At 41.4% G+C, this 26876-nt stretch overlaps 1 long non-coding RNA gene across 1 annotated transcript in view; it reads right to left on the bottom strand.

Annotated features, from left to right (window-relative positions):
- The window catches only part of LOC116738075, a 71038-nt gene that overhangs the window by 6477 nt on the left and 37685 nt on the right, over positions 1-26876 (bottom strand). The window contains exon 2 of the long non-coding RNA XR_004343639.1: positions 23710-23882. This is a non-coding gene — a long non-coding RNA (uncharacterized LOC116738075). The remainder of the gene's footprint in view (positions 1-23709; positions 23883-26876) is intronic.

Raw genomic sequence — 26876 nt, 5'->3', positions numbered from 1 at the left:
CCACATTGGGCTCTGTGCTAACAGCTTAGAGCCTGGAGCCTGCTTCGGATTCTGTCTCTCTCTCTGTCTCTCTGCCCCTCCTTCACTCATGCTCTCTCTCTCTCTCTCTCAAAAATAAATAAATATTAAAAAACCCAGAAAATCTTTATGCTTAAAGGAGCCATAAAAATCATCCTCAGCTACTCTCTGAAGGCATCCCTGACTTCTCTGGGCCACAAGGATGTCTTCTTTTTTCTGACTCCCAGGGCACACACTGTGTGCACTTTGCAATTAAATGCCTGTAAATTTTCTGTCTTCATTCTCAAATCAGAGTGAAAGAGAGTATGGAGTGTCATGTGCTATATTTTTCTTCTATTGTTTACAACACTTAACACAGCATTCTATGGAATTATTCCTCCAATCAAATAGAAACCAAAATGACACTTAAATTATCTCTCTAATTGCTAAATGTTTCCAGGAACACTATTACTTCATTTTCAAAATGGATTTGACTATTTTTTCTTAGACTCTGTAATAGATTGCTCTTTGATTAACTGTGCAGTTCATGATTATTTCCCATTATCTAGAAACTGGTCCTCTTCTGTCCCTATCCCAGGCTGATACAACTAGAAAGCCCTTGTCCAGCTATACTGGGTCTTTATGGCTCATGTTCATTCTCAGTGGCTGATGCTCATTTCATACCAACTGCTAAATATTTTCAATATTATTCTTATACTACCATTTACATTGTAGCTGCAATAGTACACAGCAGCTCCCTCTTCCCCGCCACATATGACTATGTCACTCTAGTCACAGCTAGATGGTCCAAGAAAATGTACCTGACCCAAGCCTTGTCAGTTAGTCTGCCTTCATGAAGAATTTGGATTTAGCTCATCCTTAATCTATGTGATGTTTTGAACAACAAGGAAGTAAATTCAGGAGATATTGGCAGCATGCAAACTGGAAAACTAGACAGAGCCAGTTGGAGCAAATGAGAGAAAGAAAACAGTGAGGGAGTCTTTCCTACAGAGAAGGGCCTGCAAGAGATGAATCTAGAGTCTTAATGTCTCCAAACCCTTGGTTCTAATTCATTCTTGCAGGCTGGCTTTGTCTCTACCCTTGAGCTCCATTAAGTGCCTATGTATCTTTATGTGTTGAGTTGTTTATTAAGGTACTAATATTCTTGTTTGGGGGCGGGGGGGAAGAACCTGAAAGGAGAAGAGCTACTTTTGTTTAATTCTTTTCCCCTCACTCCTCCATTTCACCAACTCCGAACCCCTTCCACCAGGTTGATGCTCAGCTGGCATGCACCTTTGTGACTGTATAGGATGTTAAATATTTTGCATATCATCTTGCTTCTCCAGTCCTCATCCCTGCACCCTCACAACCCTCTCCAGCATGTTCTTGCCGGCACAATGGGATGAAGGATCAGAATCGGGTTCTGTTTGAGTCAAAGGAAAATAGTAAAGTGCCATTCCTTGCACACAACAGTTTCCAACATATATCTCTTTTTAGCTTTTTAGCTAGCTCCAGTGAGTTTCTATTATTGATAATCAAAGAAGTTCTAATTGAGAATGCTTTTAGTGTAAACATTAAGTTTTTTTTTTCATGAAGATGGAATAGACTTTAGAAATTACTCCATCATTGGACAGATGAGAAAACAGATCCAGAAAGCCAGAGACCTTGAAAGAATCACACAGACATGTGAGAGTGGAGACTGTAGGTCTCCTTGTATTCTTCTGGGTGTCTTTCCCTTCAACACTCCCTCTCCTTCTCTGCCTCAGACCCCTGGCATCATGCACATATGGAAGATGCTTGCATCATTTAATGGCAGAAGAAATTACAGTAATTAGTGCTTGTATTACATGCCCTGATGACTGTCACTGATAAGGAGAGTACAACTTCATTTTAGGGGGTGTGGGCCACTTTGAGTCTATCAACAATCCTTGTTGAACTGATAGAAGATATTGACTGTGGCTGACAAGCAGGAATTGATGCACACTGTGGTATGGTGGTTTAATTCATTAATTATCAAATAAAGACAGCACTGAACTGTCTAGGACACATTAAGAGAATTTTCTGCTCTTTGCTTTGCTACTACCAAGCTCTCTGACCACCTCCCCCCCAATGGCACCACCATATCACAACACATCCTCTTCCGTTAGAATTGTCACTCCACCTTCTGCAGCCTCTGTCCTACTCTACAGTTGGCAAAGGAAAGTGAGGAAACATAGAATGTCTTATAACATCAAGGATCTCTCCTGTATCACTGGTTGTGAAACGGTCCCTTGATTGGTCAAGTCCTAGCCGGGCGGCAGGTAGCACAGCAGGATGCCTCATGTCTAGCCAGACACTTTGAGCAAGCCAAGGTGAGGCATGATGACAGCCTGTAGACACTTTGCATGCCTGCCAGGCTGGAGTGCCTGTCATCTTAGGGCATAAAACACCAAGCTGGATGGATTCAAGAGATTTAGTCCATGCTCCTAAGGTAACAGTCCTGTGTGTTTGACCCCACTTCAGTCACTACTTTCAGTACAGCTGCAGATACATTATTTAAATCTTCTCCATTTCAGTTTGTTTATTCAAAAGTGCACCACTGACTTACTTCTGAGTCTCTGTTATTTAGAATCTCATGGCTTGGCCTATGCTATTTATTTTGCTTCTTTTTAAGTCTTACTTACTTATTTTGAGGGGGGGGGGAATCTCAAGCAGATTCTGTACTGTCAGTGCAGAGCCAGAAGCAGGGCTCGAACTCATGAACCATGAGCTCATGACCTGAGCTGAGATCAAGAGTCAGACACTTAACTGACTGAGCCATCCAGCTGCCCCTATGCTTTTTATTTTGTTAAATATTTTTTAATTTGTTACCAAAAGAATCATATTTAGCCAAATAACCAATGTCTACCCCAGACTGTAAATTTCTTGAAGACAAATACTGTTAATTGTTTGGCATACTGCCAGGATAGCAGCACTTACAAATCCATTAAAACCTTGAGTATAACTACTTAATAATGATACTTCAATTCAATTTAGCAGCAACATATTGACTTCTTCTGTAGTGGGTATCTGTTTCTGCCAGCATCTTTTCCTTTAGGAACTCACCCTCCCTCACATGGCAGTGCTAACAGTCACATTTCCCCACTTGCCCTGGCCTGTGGGTCAAGAATGGACGCAGGCTGGCTGATCAGAGTTTCCTAAACCCTTGGAAATAGGGGTGAATATGTAACCCAAACTGGACCCTTTGGTGTTTTCTCTGGGATTGGAAGGAATTATTTGTAAAGAGATACATATCTGCTTAGTGAGGACAATTCAAACTCAGTGCTTGAGAGACTCTGTCTGAGAAGAAACCATAGACCTAGTTCTGGCCTATGCAAGTTAAAGAAAACCACCTGGACTTGGATCTGGAAAAACTTCTGTTGGTAAAGGAGATAGTCATGATCCCTTTTATTTTTCCTCTCTTCTGACTTGGTTGGAAGTCATGGTTGGAGCTGAAGCAGCCATCTTGAGACCATAAGGGAAAGACAAAGAGAATCACAAAGATGTCAATCCTGACATCTTTGAACCCCTCGAACAATAAATAGCAATTACCTTACTCCAGCTAAGCTTTGACAAGCTACAGACCCTAAGCCAAGTTTGTGTTTGTAAGCCTCAGGGGCACTGCCTGAGCAGGCTAGCATGGTAAGCCAAAGAGACTAAGCCAGGGCATCCTCCTCTGTCCCTACTTCTCCTCTCTGCTCCTGGTACTTGACTCTCTGGCCAGCAGCAGCTATGCATCACCAGTGCCTAGGGTCCAGCTGGCCACCACCAATATATTAGGGATTCCACTGCTGGCAACAAGTGGGAACTGAGTGGTGGACTCTAAGTCTGGAGATTGGTGACTGTGTGAGTCCCCTTGTTTCTGGCTAGCTGCCCAAGTTGATATGCTGGGCTCACAGGAGTATAGGATGCACAGGACTCTGGATGTCACTGGGGCAGAGTGACATTGACCAGTGAGGTAGCCATCCCTCCTACCTACTTGGCCAGGCCCCTCCCACTTATGCTGATAAGCTCTTTCTCGAAAGAATATCTGCAGCAAAAGGCAACTACAGAGGAGAAGCATGAGTAACACCCACATGGCCCACAGCAAACAAATGGGGCAGGGCACGAGTTTTCTCTCCTGTTACAGAAGTGCTTACATGATAATCTTTGACTTTATTTTTTGGCTCACAAAGTCTAAAATGTTTACTACTAATATTATAGAAAAATTTAGTAAGCTTTTTCTATAATATTATTACATCTTTTTCTATTGCTCTAGGCAATACCTGTTATGGTAGTGAGAAAAAAGGTCCCCTTTTTAAAAAGACACTTCAGTCAAGTTTCTTGTGATTTGTAGCAAAAAACATGCCTAACTTATTCTAGTAAGTAGGACTTTACTAGACAAAGATGTTCTAGGTAGAGTATTTGGGGGCACAAATGAGAAATAAATATCCCTGAACAGGGACAGGGAAACAGCAGCTGATGAGCCAGCCATGTGTGAGGAAAGCAAGACCTGTAGTGTGGCTTGAGAACAAGGTTAGCAGCAGAGCCAAGTAACTAAAGACATCTTTCAAAATTGCATGTCGACCCATTAGTGGGAAAAAACCCAAATGTCCTTTACCGGGGAATGGTTAAACAAACTGCCATACCTCTGTCTTATGGAGTACCACTCAGCAATAAAACAGAATGAATCATTGATACAGGCAACAGCTTGAATAGATCTCAAGGGAGTTATGCTGAGTGGAAAAAAAAAAAAAAAAACCAAACAATCTCAAAAGGTTATATACTGAATGGTTCCATTTATATGACATTATTGAAATGACAAAATTATAGAGATGGAGAACAGATTTGTGTGTGCCACAGGTTAGGGCATGGGGAAAGGGCTGTGGCTATAAAAAACCACAAGGAATTCCCATGATGGAACTGTTCTGTATCTTGACTGTGGTGGTGGCACGTGAATCTACACCTATGATAAACTGTGCACACAAAATGAGTGCACACAAAAGTGGTTACATTTGAACCAGGTGGGTGGATTGCATTCATGTCAATATCCTGATTGTAATATTGCACTCTGGTTATGCAAGATGTTACCATTGGGGGAAACTAGATAAAAGGTATATGAGATTCCTCTGTGATATTTCTTTTTTTAAAAAAAATATTTGTTGAGAGAGAGAGAGAGAGAGGGAGAGAGAGAGAGAGAGAGAGAGAGAGAGAGAGAGAGAGAGAGAGAGGATGAGTGGGGAAGGGCAGAGAGAAAGGGAGAGAGAGAATCCCAAGCAGGCTCTGTGCTCAGCTCAGAGCCCGATGTGGGCCCCAGTCCCATGAACTGTGAGATCATGACCTGAGCTAAAATCAAGAGTTGGACGCTTAACTGACTGAGCCACCCAGGAGCCCTTCCTCTGTGATATGTCTTACAACTGATGTGAATCTACAAATATCTCAAAATAACAAACTAAAAAATACATGAAAAAGAGACGGTAGCTTGAGCTTGGCAGGGTCTATGAGAAAACAGGACAAGATGTTGAAGAAAGATGGAGGAATGTGTGTTCGTAACAGAAGTTGGGAATACTGAGAATCTGGATATGTAGCAAGCCAACTCGACTCATATGGAACTTGTTGTATCAACACTATCGGAAACTTCATTCATATTCACTGAACTCTGTTTCAAGTAATTTGAGAACCCGTTATATTTCAGGCAACTTGATAGAACATTTTCTACTGGCTTCCCTTGAATTAAATTATAAAATGAGCTCTTCTTGGGGAAAACTTGTAACCTACCAGTACACTGATTTATATGCAATATGCTACTTATTTTATTTCCTGTTCATATATGTGAAAGACAAAAAAAAAGAAACTTTTCTAAAAATATTCAGTGTAAGTAACTAAATAAGTTATTCTGGGAATTAAAGACAAAAGGGAACCCTCGTTACTATTGTGTTTCTCAAGGCAAGGTATGTTCTCTTAACATTTTTGCATTAATTGAATATAAAAGTTTAAAATACTGCTGCAAACCAATCATAAAAAGTAGCCCTGTCTAAGGGCCTTTCTTGCTTGAAGAAGCTGAAGTTTTTGCACTTTTCCTACCTCAAAATACCTAAAATACTATCTGCATAGGGAATATTGGCATTTTTTAAGATTACAATAGTTCTTATTTGTGGTCTATATAATGGCTTTCCTATGAACTCCCAAAATTTCCAATTATTCAACATACATCACAGTTACTTATTGTGATTTTAGAGGACCTTAAATATCAGTTCAAATGATCCCCATTAAGAAAGTGGGGGAAATGTTTGTGTATAAAGATATATTTTCATGGTTATTAGCTTGAAAATAAAAGAACCCAAGAACGATACGGTGTAGCAGTACATAAAACGCTGTCTTTGCTAACGCAAGGTAACTATGTTTTGTTTTACGTGCTTTGCAAAGGTTCTGCATTTTCATCTTCATCCTCCTCCAACAAGTCACCAAGTATCTTGTTTGCTCTCAGTTATGATTATTGTACATGTTTATCTTTCTGCTTTCCAGACTCGTTTTCTATTTCAAATGGATTTCTCCACTTAGATCAAAAGCACATTGGCACTTCCTTAAAATGCTGCTGGGGAACAGGTCGGGTAGATGCCTGGGGGTTGAGGTCTGCTTCTCTCCTGCTTTGGAAACCACTCTTTCAGGAGATTCCTAGACTCCTCCCTCTTGCTGAATTCTTTTCATCCAGGATTGTTAGGAGGTTCCTGAGCAACATCAAAATCCAGTGGTTGAGCATCTCAGTGTGCTCTGGGGGACTAAGAGAAGCTGATTGAAATCATCCCGTGCTCCTTGCAATCCATTTCTGAACTATCAGGGCTTATAGTTCCTTCTAAAGTCTCAGCCTCATCCTCAGCAGCAAGCTGAGCTCTAGATTCTTTCCTCACAAAAAAGCCTTGGTTTGGGGGCTCCTCCGCATGGCATAGAACATCTCCAACCTCCTACAGCCACAGCGAATGCAGCTCAGAGCACAGGGCAACTGCATTTCTCACTGTGGTGAGGACAGAAGCACATGGGCTGCAAGCAGGATTTTAAAAGAGCATCAAAAGTATAGAAAAGAAGGAAAGATAGTGTATTGTAAATAGTAAGGATAAGTATTGTTTTGTAAGATGTTTATTTTAGTTATATTTGTGTATATATATGTTAGGTCATAATGTAACACACATATATTACATATTCAGCATATAATGTATAGCATGTAATTTTACTATTGTATGTACTATAATATGCTATACAGTATATATGGTATTATAGTAAATATAGTGTATGATCTTATATATATAATTATATATGTATACCATAAGTATTTTTTACATTTGACCCTATATATATATATATATATATATACACATACATACATACAACTAAAACAAACATTTTACAAAATAATACTTCCCTTTACCATGTACAGTAGACTATCTTTTCTCTTTTATATATTATATATTTTATATGTAATTTATAATACATAATTATATATCTAGAGTACATAATTTATATAATTATATATTATATTATTACATTAAAATATATTATAACTAAAATTATATTATATTTAATATTTCTTATTGTAGAAAAATCTCTAGAGTAAGCCTTCTAGCAAGATGGGTCTTATATCATGTAAACTCTATTACTTTTGCCATAGTCTATCGGGTAAAAGCAAGTCATAGATCCCACCTACACTCAAAGAGGGGATCACACAGAGGCATGAACACTAGGAAGTGGGAATCATGAAGGGTCACCCTAGCATCTATCTGCTGCAGACACCATGAAAAGCCAGGCCTTGGTCATATACCAGCTCAGTTACCAGAAGATGGGGGTGGGAAAGCTTTCTGGAAAATTAAAGCTATAGCTTCCAGTTCACATGAAAATGAAAGAGACAATCTGAAAATAGAATTGCTGAGATACGGCAACCACTGAGTATGGTACAGGAAATGGAAGAGAGAAGCATGACTCAGGGCTTTATAGCCAGTGATTGGAAAGAGGGCAATGTTATTACTGAATCTGGGGACACAAGCAGAATGACAGAGAAGGGAGGAAAATGAAGAGATTTACTTGAAGTTGCCATAGGATGTCCTCCTGGAGCTCAGGACAGAAGCCCGAGACACAGATTTGGATATCATCAACCTAGGAGTAGATGACATTGACAGCTGTAGGAATATATGGTACGTTTGTGTGTGTAGCAGTAGGAGATCATGGCCACACACTCCCCTGCTGAAAGCCTTCCCACATTTCCAAACAAAGTCCTCAAGCTTGCAAGGTCCTTCACAGTTTTATTCTTGCTTACCTCTCTGGACTCTTGGTAGACCCTCTCCTTAGAGCACTATTTTACTTTGCACAGGTCTCCAAAATTTCTGGTGCTCTGTATTTTCTCTGAGTCCTTTCTGGCCATTTTCCCACTGCACAGAACACTCTTCATCCCTCCCTATATCATTGCCTGGCTACAAATCCTTTGGGTTTCCATGCAGATTATGCCCCCTGGAAAGTCTTCCATCATTCCCTGAGACAGTGTAGCTACCCCTCTTTGTGCTTCCAGAGCAGGCTGTATTTCTGCAGTACTAATGGCATGAAGTTGTCTTCGCCTATTTCCTGTCTCTTAACTAGCTTCCTGAAGGCAGAGATGGGTTTCACTTACACTTGTATCTCCAGTTCCTAGCACAGTCCTTAGCACACACAAGATGCTTGATGAGTACTTGTTGAATAAATGAGGAGTGGATGTTAACATTTCTCTCTTGGTTAAAATTTATTTACTTATAAATATCAGAAAACTCCATCCAAAAAGGGATTAATGCTTAAGCAAAAAAGGGACTTAATGAGTAAGCAAAGAAGTCCTGATGCTATGTTGTTTTTAGGTGTAATTTGGTGCAGAGGCCCAAATGGTATCACCAGGACTGTTTCTCTTCCTTCATCCTTTGGCTTTTCTCCCTCTGGCTTAGCTCCATTCCTAAGCTGGGTCTCCCCTGTAGTGGCAGGATGGCTGTATTTGCATCTGGTCTTCTATCTTCAACACTTTCAAGCCTAATGGGAAGAAGTGCCTCACTCCCAGAAGCCTTAGCAGAAATCTCCTGGAGTCTCAGTGATTCTGAGAGGAGGTCTCCTGCCCACTCCTGAACCAATCACTGTCTGTCCAAGAGAATGAAAAACTCTGATTAGTCAGGCCTAGGTAACGTGCCATGCTCAGATCTTCTGGAGCAGGAGGTTGGGAAGGTATAGACTCTCCAGATAGAAATCTTGGATTTGCCCTGGAATTGTGGGGAGAAAATCCCCCCAAAAGCAAATTTCCATTAAAGCAATGCCTATAATTCAAGGGATGGGGAGGATAAGTATCCAGCAAAGAAATTCTAAGTAAGAGAGACAGGCAAAGAACTAAAAAGAATGTTTAGTGCCATCAAAGGAAAGTAGACAATTATTTAATACAAACCATGTGAGAGAATCTTTTCATGCAACATCTCCATTTAATCCTCACAATAACCCAGATATGTAGACTTTTAAAAATCTTGGTTGATGGAGGGGAGCCTGGGTGGCTCAGTCGGTTAAAAGTCCAGCTTCAGCTCAGGTCATGATCTGGCAATTCGTGAGTTCAAGCACCCCCAGGGGCTCTGTGCTGGACAGCTCAGAGCCTGGAGCCTGCTTTGGATTCTGTGTCTCCCTCTCTCTCCGCTCCTCCCCTACTTGCACTCTGTCTCTCTTTCTCTCTCTCAAAAATAAACAAGCATTAAAAAAAAAAGAGTCTCAAGGTAAACTGAGTCTGAGAGGATATGTGACTCGTCCTAGTAAATGGTGTAGCTGGAACAGGAACTCTGTCTCCAGGAAACCAGGCTGTGACAAGAGTTCAGCAAGATGTCAAATCCAGCAAGAGGGCTGAGGTGAGTGAGTGCTATGATGAGGACTGGATATTTGGAAATAGGAAGTTCCAGCAGACTCATGATGTCTATTTCAGAAGAGCTGTGAGGGCCACAGGGATTGAGAAACAAGGAGGTGGCAACACTTCCAGAAACTTTGGCAATGAAAAAGAGAGAGGGGGCACCAATATACCTGTTTACATGTGTCTCCTCAGTCACAAAGTGTGCTCCTCAAAAACAAAGAGTTTGTTTTTATGTCTCCAGCCTAGGAGAGGCCTTGCACATAGTGTTCATCACCAGCATTTGGTACTTTCATGAGTAAATGACTGAATGAACGGAAGAAAAAAAACTACATCCCAAGAGGAAAGGAAGGTAGAGAAATATAAAGATAGAATAGATTTGAGCATGTTTCTAGGGCAAGTGCAAAGAGGTTGACAATGAAAGAAAAAGTTGATGAATGAAGCTGAGTCCCCTATGTGGTTCCAATTCCAAATCCCATGGAAGAATAAGTCTTAACATAAAGGTTTCAATTTTTCTTTCCCCAAAGCAAGAGAGAGGGAGGAAAGCATAGGCTAATGATCCTCGGAAAGTCTAGGGTAAAGGGGAGAAAAGCCACAGTCCTACTGTGAAATAGTAAAGGTGCCTATCTCTGTAACTCTGTTGAATGTTCCTTCAAGGCAGTCCCAATATTTTCATTTATGTCTCACCCCAGAGTGGCAGGCATAGAATAGACACTAAAATAAATGTATAAATTTAGCAGACCAAATTGAATAAAATTAAATTCTCTTTTATGAAAATTTGAGCACCACCTACAGAAAGCAGGGCCACAATATAATCCTGGTTTGGTGGCTTGTCAGGACTTTGTAGGGTGCTGCGGGAAGATGGAGGAAGGCAGTACAATGTGTACATGTGATCTACTCTACAGAATGTGTTTGCCGGGTAAATAGCTCCTTATCATTTTCTTTGTAAATACAAGCTTACACCCTACTTCTTCAGAACACCTGGGTTTGGGCAGTGATGACTAGGTTGAGCACTTATAATCACGGGTCTGTTTTGGGAAATTATAAGATGTGAAGTCCCAGAGGCTAGCAATCAGGAGTGATTTACTAAGCCTCCCGTGGGCCAGCACCAGCCATCCCTCTTAGCACATTGACTCAGCCAGCACTGACACCTGTTCAGCAGGCCACACTGCCTCTGCCCTCATGCCCCATCTGCCCACTCCCAAAGGTCTATGACAGTGGCCAAGTGAGTAGAGCATTGCACTGCCAGGAGTGCCTCCAGCTGCAGTAGAAGGTAGACTGGCCTTGAACTCTAACACAGCTTTAATGCTTCACCTACAGAATGAGGTAACGGGGAAAATGGCTGATTGATGATCAGAACAACGGTAAATGGAAAAAATAAAATGATCTACAGTGAAAAACTCACTCCCCTGGCTGTGTTTAGTCTCTAATGGGAAAAAGGATAAAGTCAATGAATGGGGAAGGGTGGAATAGAAGGTGGGGTGGGGGTATCAGGAGGTCCCTTGGCCACCAGGATGCAACTTTTTGGATATATTCTTGTGGGGAGGACCAAAGAAAGGGGGGGTGCTGTAGAAAATGGAGTGTAACCCCACCTCTTTGTTGTAATGGAGGGCCATGAACAGGGCTGGGTGAGGCAGGAAAGCAGGAGGAACTCACCTGCCCATCTCCAAGGATTTCTGGCTTTCCTATTTGAACAAGCAGGCAGTTTATCTCCATGTAAGCTCTTTGGAATTCTTACTTTGTACAGAGTTGGTGTGTGTGCTTTTTGCAGAGGCCCAGAAAGAGGCAGGAAGGGGAGGGAAGTTTGGCACTGAAGACATCCAGAATGGGGTTCTTCATACATGAATCTTTTACCTAACTTCAAGCAAATGTATCAGCTCCCTTTACCCCTTCCACGTACCCAGCTATCAGGCACAGAGTTTCCATCTTTACTGACAGGTGTATATTAATCTACTGCCCTTTATGGTAGAATGTTGATTGTGTCTGTTATGTCTATTATGGCAACAAGGGCCAGCACTGGGAAAAACTGTGCAACAGTTGAATCTTATCTTCAGCTCCCCTTTGTCCTGGCCCTGTTCTCCCTACCAACTCATAGCACAATCACGTTGTTAAGGAGCTTAGTCAATTTCTGGTTTAAGGGGTGACCTTTCTTACGGTGTTTTTTCATTCTGATAACAGACCTTATATTTTGCTTTTCTGTACATAATCTCATTTGGCCAGCAACCCTGTGAAGAAGGGAGTATAGTTTATTATTTCCCAAAAGGTATTTTTGGCCACTTACAAAATGAACTATCACTGGAGCGCCGGGTGGCAAAGAGCTCAGCCAGTGAAGCATCTGACTCTTGATTTTGGCTCAGGTCACGATCTCACAGTCGTGAGACTGAGCACAGTGTTGGACTCCATGCTGAGTGTGGAGCCTGCTTAAGATTCTCTCTCTCTCTCTCTCTCTCTGCCCTCCCCCTCCCCTGTGCATGCGCTCTCTCTCTCTCCTAAGGAAAAAAAAAATGAAGTATCATTTATTGAGTACTTTTTACTTACCCAATGCCTTACATATCTCAACTAATCATCATAACTACTCTTGGAGGCTGATAATATCAATCCTTAGTTTACAGAGGAGAAAGCTAGGTGTACGTAACTTGCCAGAGGTCATATAGCCAAATTAGTGGCAAAACCAGGATTAAGACCTAAGTGTGGCCAAGTCCAAATCCTGTGCTTTTATTTCCTACATCATTCTGTCAGGGCAGAAGGCCAGGTAGATTTGGTCTGTCCATTTGCTAAGGGATCTTTTTTCTCTTTTAAAAATGGAGGTTCAGAGAATGATTTTGCAGAACTAACAGAGCTGGGGCTACAGCCTTCTTCAATAAATGATGTCAGAAGACAAATTCCTACATCTGGAGAGATCTGATTGCTATTCTGGATTTCCAGGCACAATAATGAGCATAAAATAATCTTCCTAATACCTGACTATAATACCTGATTCTTACTCCATAAATTTAGTCCAAATAAAATGGAAGAATCTCCTAAACCTCTTGCAATCCAATTTCCTCCCCACCTATTCCACTGGACTTATACCTGTCGAGTTTCCCTGTGATCTCCTGGCTGAATTATTTTACTTTATATTTGTATCTGTCTTGGCCACGCTGTAGCATTTACTGATGACCACTTATGGAAACTCTCCCTTCCCTGGATTTTGGGGCATCTGTCTTTCCTGGTTTTAGTCCCATTTCTCTGGCCTCTCCTCAGCCTCTTTCAAAGGTTCAGGTTTCTCTGACTGTCTATATCTGTCATGGTTTAGGTACAAAGGATAGAACCTATCCTGGCTGGTTTAAGTAGAAAGGGATAATTACAAGGTATTAATTGGCTTACAGAACCAGTGGGAGAGTTGAATAAGAAGACTTTAGGCTCAATTACCAGGAACAAAGCCACACTCAGGACTGAGTTGCTAAGGAAGCTGCTGCTTCTGCCACGGTTGGGAAGTGCCTGCTGAGCCAGGAGATCATGGCTACAGCTGCCCGCCTGGGATCCAGAGTTCCTACCCTTCATACCAGCAAGATGGATGCCTTCTGCCCTGCCTGCCACCCACCCCACCACCACCAGTTCAGTTCTGACACTGGAGTCTTCTGTGAGGTGTGTCCAATTGCCAGAACCCAAATCACATCCTTGGAAATCCTAGCTTCAGGGAGTCTCCAAAATGTTTTTAGTTTCCAGATTTGTAGTATGGAAAGGTGCACTCAAGGGAGATTGAAATAGATGTTGAGTCACATAGTCCCTTAAACTTTAGTGTTCTTCAGAATTATGTTCTTAGTCATTTTCTTATCTCTCAGCAATTCATGGTTTCAACCACCATCTCGGTTATCTCTAACCCTGGGCTCCAGACTCAAATGTCCAGCTGGCTGCTAGACAGCTCCACTTCCTCTGAAGTCACATGCTCTCCTGTATCTTCTTTATCAGTGAGCGACACCACCATCTATCCAGTAATCCAAGCCAGAAACTGGGGACATTACCATGTCTCTCATTTGTCCCATGCAAATAGTCGTTGAGGTATGCAACTGGCCTATATTTTCCTGCAATTAGATGGACCCATGTGACTTTATCCTGGCCCATATAATCTGAACATAGGTTATGTGAGCAAAGTCCGGGTGAATCTTGTGGAAAACTTTCCTACATGACCTGCGTTCTCTTTTCCTACCTGCCAACTTGATGGAGAGAACCTAGAGCAGAGCCATAGTAATAAGGAGCATGCATCCTGGAAGGACTCAGTGGAGCTCTGCAAGTCCACTGATCTGCACTGTACTATGACATAGGGGTGAGGGTCATGAAAATGAGCATTAAGAGGGGGACAAGATTTACTCTGACCCCAGCTGCTGCCCCACTGGATCTATCACTGTGTTTGTGCCAAGACTACATTTCCCATGGACTGCTCCCAGCCAAGGACTAAGTGTGGTGAGTGTAGAAATTCGGACCCATTCCTGCAAGACATGGGATTCCTCCAGCAGGTGACTCTGACTCACGGAATCTCCACTGACCTGGCTGAATCTTTCTTGAAACTACACTGAAGTCCAGGAATCTCCCTACCCAAACTTCTTTCCTTGCTGCTCTTGAAAGAGCAGACCTAGGCCGGCCAACTAGTGACTATGTCCCTGACATGGCCGCAGAAAGAAGTTCCCACTCAAACCTCAGATCACGCCTCCTCCCCATCAGTAACTTATGTTTTCTAGGAAAGCAGGCTACCGATTGATGCATTCTTCCGAAGTCTAAGGTGGGAGGAAGGGGAGTGTGAGAGGCGTGGAAAGTGTGAGTAGAAGAGGGAGGGCTTCTCTCAGGTAGGGGCCAGAGGCAGGAGCCCTCAACACTGTCCAGGCTTAGAATGACCTGGGAGCATTTTAATAACTGACCCCTCCCCAAACCAATTAAATCAGAGTCTCTGGGGATGGTGTTTGGTGCTAGGTATTTATATAGCACAGCAAGGCTGACAGCCAATGGTTAATAGGTGACCAGTGAGAAACATTCTGTATACACTGAGGCCAAACAACCTCAGACACACTGGTTCTTAAACTTCAGGTGCATCAGAATCTCCTCCTGACGTTAAACAACCTCAGACACACTGGTTCTTAAACTTCAGGTGCATCAGAATCTCCTGGAAAACTTGTTCAAACACAGATTGCTGAGCCCCACCCCCAGAGTTTCTGCTTCAGTGGGTCTGTGACCATCAGGCCCAACATTTGCATTTTTAACAAGTTCCAGGTGATGCTGATAATTGCTGATCTGGGACCACAACTTGGCAGCCATTGTTCTATCCTTCCCCAGCTGAGGCCATGATCCCTATAAAACCTTTGTGCTTTTGAAATCCCGCTCTCTCTCTCCGGTATCTCATCGCTGCGTCGGTGCAGGTAGGGGATTGAGCTCGAGCTAGCTCGAATAAAGGCTCTTTGCTTTTGCATCGGACTCGGCTCCCTGGTGGTCTTTGGGGATCACGAATTCTGGGCATAACACTCTCCTTCAGTGGTATCAGGTCCACACTTGTGGTCTGAAATCTCTTCTCTCCTCCCTTGGCATCTGTTTATCCTCCACAGGTGTTTCCCCCCATAAACCTCTTGCATGTCTAATCTCATCCTGGCATCTGCTTCTCAGTGGACCTGAACTAACACAGGGGGAAATAAACCTTTATCGTATCATACCATAAAGATTTTAGGGGTTGTTCGCTATAGTAGTTAGCATACCCCAGTTAACCATCAAGTTTTGATTATTTCTAAAATTTAGTCTCTCCTTTTGTAACTGTCTTAGGTTAGGCCTCATGAGTTAATTGTTCACCCTCCTGAATGAGTCTTCTGTGCCTGGTCTTGGTAAGCAATTTAGCTTCAGAAACCACCACCTTCACGGTGATCTTTCTACTATTAACCACCACATTTTAAACACTACACAAGCACTGAATACATGTTCTTTCACTTATCACAGCAATCTTACAAGAAAATTGTTATTAGCTCTAGTTTATACAAAGGAAAACTACGATTTAGAGATGTTAAATATCTTGTCCAATGTTATATACCTCATAAGTAACAGAATTGGGATTTGAACTCAGATCTGTCCGTTACCAAAGTTTGTGTTCCTTTCACCCCGATGAATTTGGTTTAAAACTCTTTTTCCTCTTGCCATATACCACAGCAAATGACATTCACACGCATTATCTACTCCCTTGAGTGGATCTCAGTTCTGATGCAAACTGACCTAGAAAGTGAAGTAAACAGACAGCAGACTACTCAGGGAAGAGATATTATTAAAAAAAACTAATAAAAGCATTTTCTAAATATGTAAGTAAGTAGAATATCCACTTAATGATGTTGATGCCCGATGCATGTTCTCTTCATTTCCATTTTCTCTCCTTTTTAAACTAAAAATGTAATCATTAAAAAAAAATAAAGTAGAAAAAATATAAAACTATAAACAAACTCAATATTGGGGCACCTGGGTAGCTCAGTCGGTTAAGCATCCGACTCTTGATTTCAGCTCAGGTCGTGATCTCACGGTTCCTGAGTTTGAGCCCTGCATCGGGTTCTGTGCTAACATCGCAGAGCCTGCTTAGGATTCTCTCTTTTCCTCTCTCTCTCTCTCTCTCTCCCTCTCAAAAAAATAAATAAACACTAAAAAATTAAAAAAAAATAAACGCAATAGTTTAGTATTAGAGTTTCTTTCAGGAGCCTCTCTAGAACCTGGAACAGAGATAAGCTGCGATGGCAGTTATGCATGCTATTCCCACAGCTCTGGAGATAACTCCATTCAAAATAACATTTAAAAGCAAGTGGCTCAGGGTGCTGTTATATAAATGTATAACCAAGCACCAATTGTAATTTCTTAAAATCAAGTCATTTGTAATTTCAATTCTTTATTATTATTTCCAAATTTTTAAATGCAACATAGAAGCAATCTCCATGCATAGGCGTGAGGATTGCCACACCTCACCATGCTACATGCAAAGCTGAGTCTGTCATGCCTGCTAAATAGCTTTCAGAGGCTGCACATCCTATTGAGGATAAGGAGTAAATTCTTCGACCAGTATTCCAGGCCCTCTGTGAACTGACCCTTGTTCCACAGGGCAGTCTGTATATCTACCCTCCACCCCAGCCCTAGTAAACCAGTGATGAGCTCATCAACTTCCTCCTGCCATTCCATCTTTGCAAATGCTATCCTTCCTGGAGGGAAGGTCTTTCTCCTACTTCCACTCTTGTTTTCTGAAAACGCTAAGAATTCACCAATATACAGTTTATGTACTGCCTTTTCCAAAGAGCTCTCCCTGAAATTACTCTCAGCCATACCCAACTCCCAGAGAGAATTAGGTGCCCTCCCCACCACTGCTCTCGCCTCACCACTTTCTTCCCTGAGGCTCCTACAGCACCCTCTGTCCCAGCACACTATTGCAATTGTCTAATTACATAGCGGTTCTCCCCATGAACTGGCTTCATTCTTAAAGTTGGAAATTGATTTTAAGTAAATATATTACTCTAAAATAGTGCTTAGCAAAAAAAAAAAAAAATGCTTGTTAAATGAGTGAGTGACTAACAGGAAGGAATGAATTAAAATGTTGGCTTTTCTAGTATACAATTTATGTGTGCTCTATGTAATTTATAAGGATGATTCATTTGCCAATATAAAAAAAAGGAGTTTGTATCCTGTCATGGGCATCTAAGTGTATTATTGGTTTAGCTAACATTTGGGGTGAGAATTTTAGGAACTGGGAGTTAGGGAAGGAAACTAAGTGGTTATTAGTGGACTTACTGAGGAGTCCATGAACTCACTGAAATAATATGCAAAATTGCGTTCGTGTGTATATGCACAAATGTGCACTCATATTCATGTATTCTCCCTATCACGCAGGTCAACAAGGTTTTTCAAGAGGACAAGTGCAAAGCAGTCGGATCTATTCCAGACAAAGCACTATGGAAACACTCTGCTGGACAATGAGGGGAAGTGGAGCAGATAGGCCATCATAAGAATAATGAGTTGGAAGCTCTAAAGAAGGGGTGATTCATACGTTTTAATTTATGATTGGGTTCTTATGTGGTGGAGTGTTTTACCATCAAAGATAGCATAAAAATATAGCATATTTACCAATTCGAGTGTCACAGGCCAAATTTTACATCCCTCCCCCCCGCCCCCCAACACCTCTGCTCATGAGTCTGTGTCTGCCCTTTGCATGTTGTTGAGGGTAAGGAGGACAGGAGAATTGGAAAGTGCAGAGAAAGACTAAATTGATTTATACACATAAAATTGATTTGTATATATATTTGCGGAAGAAGTGTAAATCTAGAGGTGGAGGCAAGGTCTTTTGGAGTTTTGCCAGCAAGAGAAATGAGAGATTCAGAAAGCAGCAGCTGGAATACATGAAACCTTAGGAATGAGCTGTCTCCATAGGATTTTTAGGAAGGATAATTTATTTTTTATTTTTAGGAAGTGTGTCTTTGTCACATTTTCACCAGGCTTCAGTAAAGACATAAATTAATTTTCAAGGTCTTAGGCATCAGATTTATGTGTTTTTAGCGTGGGTGCCATGTGGCAATAGGCCTCTAAGCAAGCCTCGAATTATTTGTTCAGGTTACACAGGTTTGCCAGCTTGTTCTACCATGAAGCAGCCTGAAGGCTCCACCTGACTTGCCTCTTTCTGGTCTGGGTTGGGTGGGTTGGGGAATGGTGAGTCACGAGAGGCTAATTGACCCCCTATCGGTAGTTTCACTGACCAAGGCACACCCAAGTTTCTATTTGTTTTGTCTGGGCCATTCTTCAGGTGGGGAAACCTTCCCCGGGACAAACCACTAAGACACCGGAGGAAAGCACAGAAAAGATGGCACTATTTTCTCCTGGGCATTTTTTTAAAAGTTTTTATTTATTTTTATTTTCGAGAAAGAGAGCGTGAATGGGGTAGGTGCAGATAGAGAGGGGGACAGAGGATTTGAAGCAGGCTCTGCACTGACAGCACAGAGACCGATGTGGGGCTTGAACTCACTGTGAACCGTGAGATGATGACCTGAGCTGAAGGCAGGCGCTTAACTGACTGAGCCACCCAGGCGCCCTACTCCTGGGTATTTTTTTAATGACTTGTTTTTTTTTGTTTTTTGGGTTTTTTTGCTGTTAAAATATAATTAATTATAACAACTTAAAAAACATCACAATGAACACTGTAGTGTGCTGCCCAAATCCAGACCCTTCTTTCAGGCATGTATTCCTTTAGCTAGCTGCAGGGAGGGTGGATGGCTGACAGATCCCAGCTAACCCCCTCTGCCCTGAGATTATCCTCTGCTGAACTGAGTAGCTTCATCCAAAGTTATGTCCCCTTCCCAGGGGACATAGCAGCCCCCACCCAATGACTGGTCAAGGTGCCCAAAGTGAGGGCAACTCTTCAGGGCCATCCCAGTTCCAGAGACTTTCTTGGGGTCTGCAGAAGCCTGTGTTGTGACAGCTTCAGTCAAGCTTCCCTGCTCAATTCTGCTTCTTTACACTCCCACAAATGCTGATCTAAGAGTGCCCTCTAATAAGCCTCCTGCATGCTACTCTCCATGGCAGACTCTGCCTCCCAGGAAACCCAGCTTGGGACAGCTGATTGCGGGAGTGGCGCAAGAAAGTAGGTGCTAAATCTGAGTCACCCACCAGCTATCTGGAAATAAGGACCCCATCAAGAGCATGGATAAAGCCGGGCCTGCAGCAGTGGTATGATTGTTGACAGTTTCTGGAATGGCATACTTTTGGAATGGAGGGCACTGGTTGGGGCAATGGAACCAGTATTTGAGAAGCATGAGGAAATTGGTAATTATAAGGGCAAGAGATGCTCTAGAGAAAGACAAGGAAAGGCTGAGCACAATTAATCAGTAATTAACGGCTAAACATAAAAGCTGGAGGGCCTCTTTGCAGAGCACAATGAGACTGTCATTTCCAATAGCTGGAGGGCAGATAAAGTCAAAGATCAGGCTCAAGATTTAAGCATCAAATTAGCAGAGCTCCAGAAGACATTAAATTTTCAGTGGCGGGTCTGCTACACTTAGGTTGAAGCTCTAATTGGGAAAGAGTGTGACCCTGATAAATGGGAGGTGGGTATTTGGGTTGATGTGACAGAAATCTTGAAGCTGCATATTCCCTTGAAGCCTCTAGGTGTGCATAAAGGGCCTACTCCTTGTCAAAGGCTGGTACTCATCACTCCCATAAGGATGGTACTTATGCCTCTGACTTGCAAGACAACATATGTCCTATCCGAATCTGCCACCATTTCCCTTCTCGCCACTAGACCCATCATAACCCATTATAGTCAATAACATAGTGCATTAAGTCACAACAAATGCAGTCACAGATGCACTGGGTCTGCAAGAAGAAGAAAGGAACTATACCCTGAAGGAGCTGCAGGACATAGCCAATATGAGCTAAGAGAGGATGTACAGGATTGGATTCTGAGGGTGTAGAATCAAGGGGAAGTATAATATAAAGTTGGCCAAGGGAGTGTTGATATGGAAGCATTCTCCTGGGCTTTGGCAGTTTACACTGCTAGGATGGCTCTTAGATACTTGGAGAAAGTGATGCCCACACTCAATGAGAAGTAAATGCCAGAACTTCTTTTGCAGACAATGGAAAAAGGAACCAATGTGTCGTAGAAGGAAGCATACTTGAGTGGATTTATTATGTGAGGCTGAAAACTCCACCAGATGACTATTTTCCATGTGAAGGCTCAGAGGAAAGACCAAAGCAGTAAGGAAGGACCTGGTAAGAGGGACATCAGATTCACTGAGAAACTCACTGGTGGCTCTCCCTTATAGTCCAGAACTTGTGGTTAGAGGTGTCATCACAGAACTGGGCTCCTTTATAATGGGATGAGAGTAGCCTGAAATATTAGAGGTAGTGGCAGTGCTTAAACTTTAGAAGCAAAATGCATTCAACTATTGTAGTGAGAGGCAAGGTTGGAGAGGCAGAAAGAGGGGCGTGGTCCTTAGAAAGCTACAGAGATGGATAACTGAAAAGAGTATCCTTATGGGCAAGATAGATGGGCAGCCAACAAGAGTATTGTTCAATATAGCCAATCAAAATAATTCAGGCTGAGGGCAGCAATACCAATAAAAATTCATGATTGCTTGCCCAAATTCCATATCTGAGTCATTTTACACACCCAGAACTCTTAACTGAACCACAGAACACACTAAGCACTAAGTAAACAGAATGGCTCAGCCAGCTGACATCAGCTAGCTTTTGTGTTGGCCTCAGTGTTGGCACAACAAAGTAGCCATGGTGGCAGGAATGGTAGATACATATGGGCTCAACAGTATGGGCTTCCACTCACCAATACTGCTTTAGCTACTGCCACTACCAAATTTCCAAACCTCCAGCAATAGAGACCAATCCTATGTTCCTAATACAGCACCATAACTTAGGGGAGATCAATCAGTCTTTTGGTGTAAAGTTGACTTCACTGGATTCCTTCAACCCTGGTAATAATTAATTTTGACTGATACTGACAAATATTTTAGCTATGAGTTTGCCTTTCCTATTTACAGGGCCCTAGACAACATCATTATCCGAGGGCTTACAGAGTGTTTGATCCACAAATAGGGATAAGGTGAGGTGTGGTAGTGGGTATATGATCATGGGATCCCCTGGCCTTATCCCATACTGCACCACACAGATAGAACAATGAAAAGGCTTATTGAGATACAACTGAGAGACTGGCCTGGAGGTGATACCTTACAGAATATACCCTAAATCAACAGCTATTATATAGTGTGGTGTCCTTAATGGTCCGAGTACATGGGTCTAAGAACTGAGGGGTAGAAGTAGAAGTGTCCCTGCTTACCCACACTCCCAGAGGTCCATGGGGAGAATTTCTGCACTTGTTCCTGCAACTCTGGGCTCTGTGAATTTAGAGATCTTGGCTCCCAGATAAAGGATGTTCCACCAGGGTGCACAGCAAGAATCCTACTCAAGTTCAAGTTTTGTCCGCTGCTTAGTCACCTTGGGTTTCTCATGCAAAGAAATCAGCAGGCATAGAAAGAAGTCACTGTCCTAAGGGAGAAGTCGACCCTAAACATCTGGAGGAGATAGGGGGCATGGAAGAATATATTTGACCTCAGGATATGGGTGACCACTTTGTACTCCCTTGCAGCAGCCTTAGCCTGAGAAGGGCAAGGTGACCAGGAGATCAAGTCCTGAGGCACAGAATCTGGGCCACTTAGAAAAACCACCTAATCCAGAAAAACCACTAGCTAAGGGTGAGTGAACTTCATCATGGACAGTAGAAGGTGGAGTTAATGAGTACTAGGTGGGACCTTGAGACCAGTTGCAGTGGAGGAGACCAGTTTCTTCCATTAACCTTCCTCTAAGTTTTCCTCGGGGAAAGATGCCCACTAGGCTCATCCAAAGTCACTCCTGCTTACCAGCACCAAGGCCAGTCCAGCTTCAGCATCTCTCCTGGGATTGCAATGAGCCCAACTTTTTCTCCACCCACTCCTGCTGCCATCACTCTCTCCCAGATGCTGATCATGAGGGACCAAGAGGTAGAACCCTCTTGCATTCAAATCTCCATCTCAGAATCCGTTTTCTGGGGAACTCACCTTGTGGCAGTTTTTAATTATATCACTGCCTGGGGCACCTGTGTGGCTCAGTCAGTTAAGCTTTTCTGACTTTAGCTCAGGTCATGATCTCATGGTTCATGAGTTTGAGCCCTGTGTCTGGCTCTGCATGGACAGCAGGGAGCCTGTTTTGGATTCTCTATCTCTCCCTCTCTTTCTGGCCTCCCTCCTTACCCCCCCTCTCTCAAAAATAATAGATAAATAAACATTAAACAAATTATATCAGTCCCTAATACATCTATTTTCTTTTTTCTATGTTTCTCCCTAGTTGATACATATTTTTGCAGGGTGGGGGGCTTGAGTATTATCTTTGTGTGCATTGTACTCTTGTGTTTATTTTTTAACTTCCTACTGTCATAAAGCACTCTTTCCATATATTATTATGTAGTCTTTGTAAATCTTATTTTAATGTCAATATAACATTCCCTTCAGTTGATGTAGCATAATTTTTTAAAACCATCCTCTATTGTTGGCCATTTCAGTTTCTTTTTATTATAGAGTACATCTTACATAAAATTAATATCTTCCTTCAGATGACTATCTTTTCAACTGAATTAATTCCTTACATAAATTCTGAGTAGTAGGATGATGGAGTAAAAGAGTGTGAACATCTATCTTTAGGTCTCTTGGTATCTGTTACCAAATTGCTTTCCAAAAACATTAGAGCGTTTATACTGCTGCATCAGGAGCATTTCAGCACAATTTCTGTCATTAGAAATTATTACCACAGAATTTGTTGGTGGCTTAATAAATGTAAAATAGTACTTCATTATTGTATTACCTTGTATCTTTTCTGCAAATTCTGGCTGAAATTTTTATTCTTATTGTTACTATAATTTCCTTTTGTGTGCTAATATTCCTAGGAATACTGACAACATTTTTGTAAATTAGAAGGCACTCTCACCCACCATCACCTAAATAGAAGAGAACTGAAGCAGTTTGTGGTGAGTAAAAATCAGTAGAAGTAACATGGTAGTCTACTGTAGAGAGCACTAGACTTGGAGTCAGTGAATGTAACCTCAAGTTCTGGCTGAGTCAATTACTACTTGTGTTATTTTGAGAATGTTTCAGACCACCAGAAAAATTGAGAGACCTCAGAGTAGGCCAGGACCTTTCTTTTTTTTTTTTTTTTTTTCTCAAAGATGTTTCAAAATGACAGACACCAAATATAGAACTGATCAGAAGGATTTCAGTCTTTGGCCTATGCTCTCCAGAATTACCCACATTACATCTGCTCTATACCTGGAGGTTGGAGTCTTTGATTCTCCAGGTTGTCCAGGGTACTGGAGCTGACCTGCATGGCTCACTTGGTCTCGGCCGGTTGGTGTTTGGTGATAGAGAGGTTATCAGGCTTCTGAAGCAAACACTTGGTTAGCAGAACAGAGAACTCGATCAAGGAGAGAAGGTGTCCAGACCTAAGAAAAACAAAAATAAAAACAAAAAAACATTATTTTATGTTCCATGGTTTAAAAAAATTTAAGAGAAATTGGGCTAGTTGACATTAACAGACACTTTGTAAATGATAGTTATTTTACTTGTTTAGGATTATTGGTTTTTGGTTTTTGGTTATTGGATTATTGGTTTTTCTTTAATTTTTCAACAGACATTTATTGAGGCACTAAGCTAAGTGCCAGGGATATAAAAGTGAATAGCACAGTCCTTGCCCTCAAGGAAAATCATAATTTCCAATGGGAACAGCCACTGACAAGATTATAACTACAATATATAATTACAAGAGTGTAGTTACCACAGCTGTAAAAGTATACACAATGGCTTTCTTTTCCTGTTGTGAATTATGTGTTTCAGGATTTTAGTGTTTTAAAATATCCTGTACTTTTGCTTATTAAGTCAAATGAAGAAATTAGAAGCTGAATAATTGGAAAAGAGGCAAAAATGTCATTATCTGAAAGTGATAAAACTGCACATCTGAAAACCCTAAGAATATCAACTAAACAACTACCATAAGCAGTAAAACAATATAGTAAGGTGGTTGCATTCAAAATTAACGTATGGAAATAATTACTCTTCATATATACCAACAATCAGGCAGGAATCTACAGAAAAGACCCCACTTATAAAAAAAATTTTAAGGATAGGGGCGCCTGGGTGACTCAGTCAGTTAAGCGTCTGATTTTGGCTCAGGTCATGATCTCACAGTTCGGGAATTTGAGCCCCACGTTGGGATCTGTGCTGGCAGCTCAGAGCCTGGAGCCTGCTTTGGATTGTGTGTCTCCCTCTCTTTCTCTCTACCCCTCCCCCACTCATGCTCTCTCTCTGTGTCTCAAAAATGAATAAACATTAAAAAAAATTTTTTTAAGGATAAAAGTTAAGGATAAATTAAATAATAATAGATGCATAATACCTATAGAAAGAAAAGTTTAGAACACCAGTGAGGAAAATGAAAGATAATTTGAACAAATAACAAGTCAAAACATATTCATGGAGAGGATGCTGACTCAATGGTATAAATATGTCTGTTTTCTCTAAATTAATCTATAAATTCAATCCAGTCATCCGCCTCTACCCAAATTTAATTAGCAAGCTGATCCAAAGTTTCTATAGAAATATCAACAAGCAAGAATAACCAGGAAAATTTTGATGTTAATGAGAAGGGACTAGCCCTAGCATACGTTAAAATATATTTTAAAACTATAATTTTTTTTTTAACGTTTATTTATTTTTGAGACAGACAGAGACAGAGCATGAACGGGGAAGGGGCAGAGAGAGAGGGAGACACAGAATTGGAAGCAGGCTCCAGGCTCTGAGCCATCAGCCCAGAGCCCCACGCGGGGCTCGAACTCACGGACCGCGAGATCGTGACCTGGCTGAAGTCGGACGCTTAACCGACTGCGCCACCCAGGCGCCCCTAAAACTATAATTTTTAAAACAGTATACTACTGATGAATGAAAAAATAGATCAATGGAGCAAAATAGAGCAGTCCAGAGATAGACCCAAACACATATGGGTTTTTGTATATAATAAAGTGAGCAAAGAGATGCATTAATTACTACATGGTGTTAGGAAGGCAGTGTTGTGGATGCAGTGGTACACCGTCCATATGCCCGCTCCAGGACCAAGACACCGATTCTCACAGCTGCTGAAAGTGCTGTTCACTGAGGCTCCTGGCTAAGTCCCTCCCTAGGAATTGAAGTCAGCAGAAGGGGACTGCCTCATCCAAAATTATACTCTTAGAGTCCATAACATCCAAGGACTGGTTGATGCAGGGGTGCGAATGCCTGGACCTTTGCTCAATTTAAGACAATTCTGCAACCATTCCAGGTCCAGAACTCATGGAATTGGCTAAAGATTTGCTACCGCTGCATTTCAGTTCAACTTCTCCCTCTTCCCAGTTTTGCTTCCTTCACTCCTTTATAGATATGATTCCTGAGAGGACTCCCTATCGAACTTCTTGCATTCAAATCTCTGTACCAGAATCTGTGTCTTGGGGAACCCAATCTTCAAAATGACTTTATTCTTTTGTTAGATGCAAACCCTGCAAACTCAACTAGAATAAATTATAGCTGATTCAAAGCTTCAAATGTAAAATTAAAAAAAATTAAATTATAAAGGTAGTAGAAGAAAGTAGAGAAGAATTTTTATATACTTGATTAGCCTAAATATTAGAACCCATTTAAAAAAGAGATTTTTCCACATTAAAATAAAATTCTGATAAATGGATAAACAAAATGTGGCATATACATACAATGGAATATTATTCAGCTTTAAAAAGGAAGGAAATTCTGACACGTGCTACAACATGGATGAACCTTGAAGACATTATGCTAAATGAAATAAGCCAGTCACAAAAGGACAAGTACTGTTGGATTCCACTTATATGAGATACCTAGAGTAGTAAAATTCACAGAAACATGAAGTGGAAATAGTGCTTACCAGGGCCGGGATTGGGGCACAGAGGGAGGAAAGGGGAGTTGTTATTTAATGGGTACAGAGTTTCTATTTTGGATTTCTGTTCTGGAAATGGATAATGTTGATGGTTGTACAACATGGTGACTGTACTTAAGGCGACTGAATTGTACATTTAAAAATGGTTAAAATTATATATTTTATGTCATATATATTTTACCACAAAAATAAATAAACAAATAAATGAACACATAAATTCTGTTTGACAAAACAACCAAAGTGAAAAGAAAGAAAATATTTGCAACTTCTACCAAAACAAAGGGTTAAGTGTCCCATGAAGCAATAAGGAAAAGACTGAAAAATGCAGAAAATGATAGAAACATAGAATTCACAAAAGAAACAAAATTGGCTTTTAGATACATAAAAATATGCTCAACTTCACTCATCAAAAGAGAAATGCAATTCAAATCATGTTGAGATCTACCTTAGACCTGTTAGGTTAGCTAAGATTAAAAAACAATATTTTTAAATTGTTTTTAAAAAA

This window comes from Lynx canadensis, chromosome B2 (genome assembly GCF_007474595.2).
Source record: "Lynx canadensis isolate LIC74 chromosome B2, mLynCan4.pri.v2, whole genome shotgun sequence".
In the NCBI taxonomy this organism is placed as follows: domain Eukaryota; kingdom Metazoa; phylum Chordata; class Mammalia; order Carnivora; family Felidae; genus Lynx; species Lynx canadensis.
Note: the sequence above shows the minus strand (reverse complement) of the source record. Positions and strands in the feature narration are given on the sequence as shown.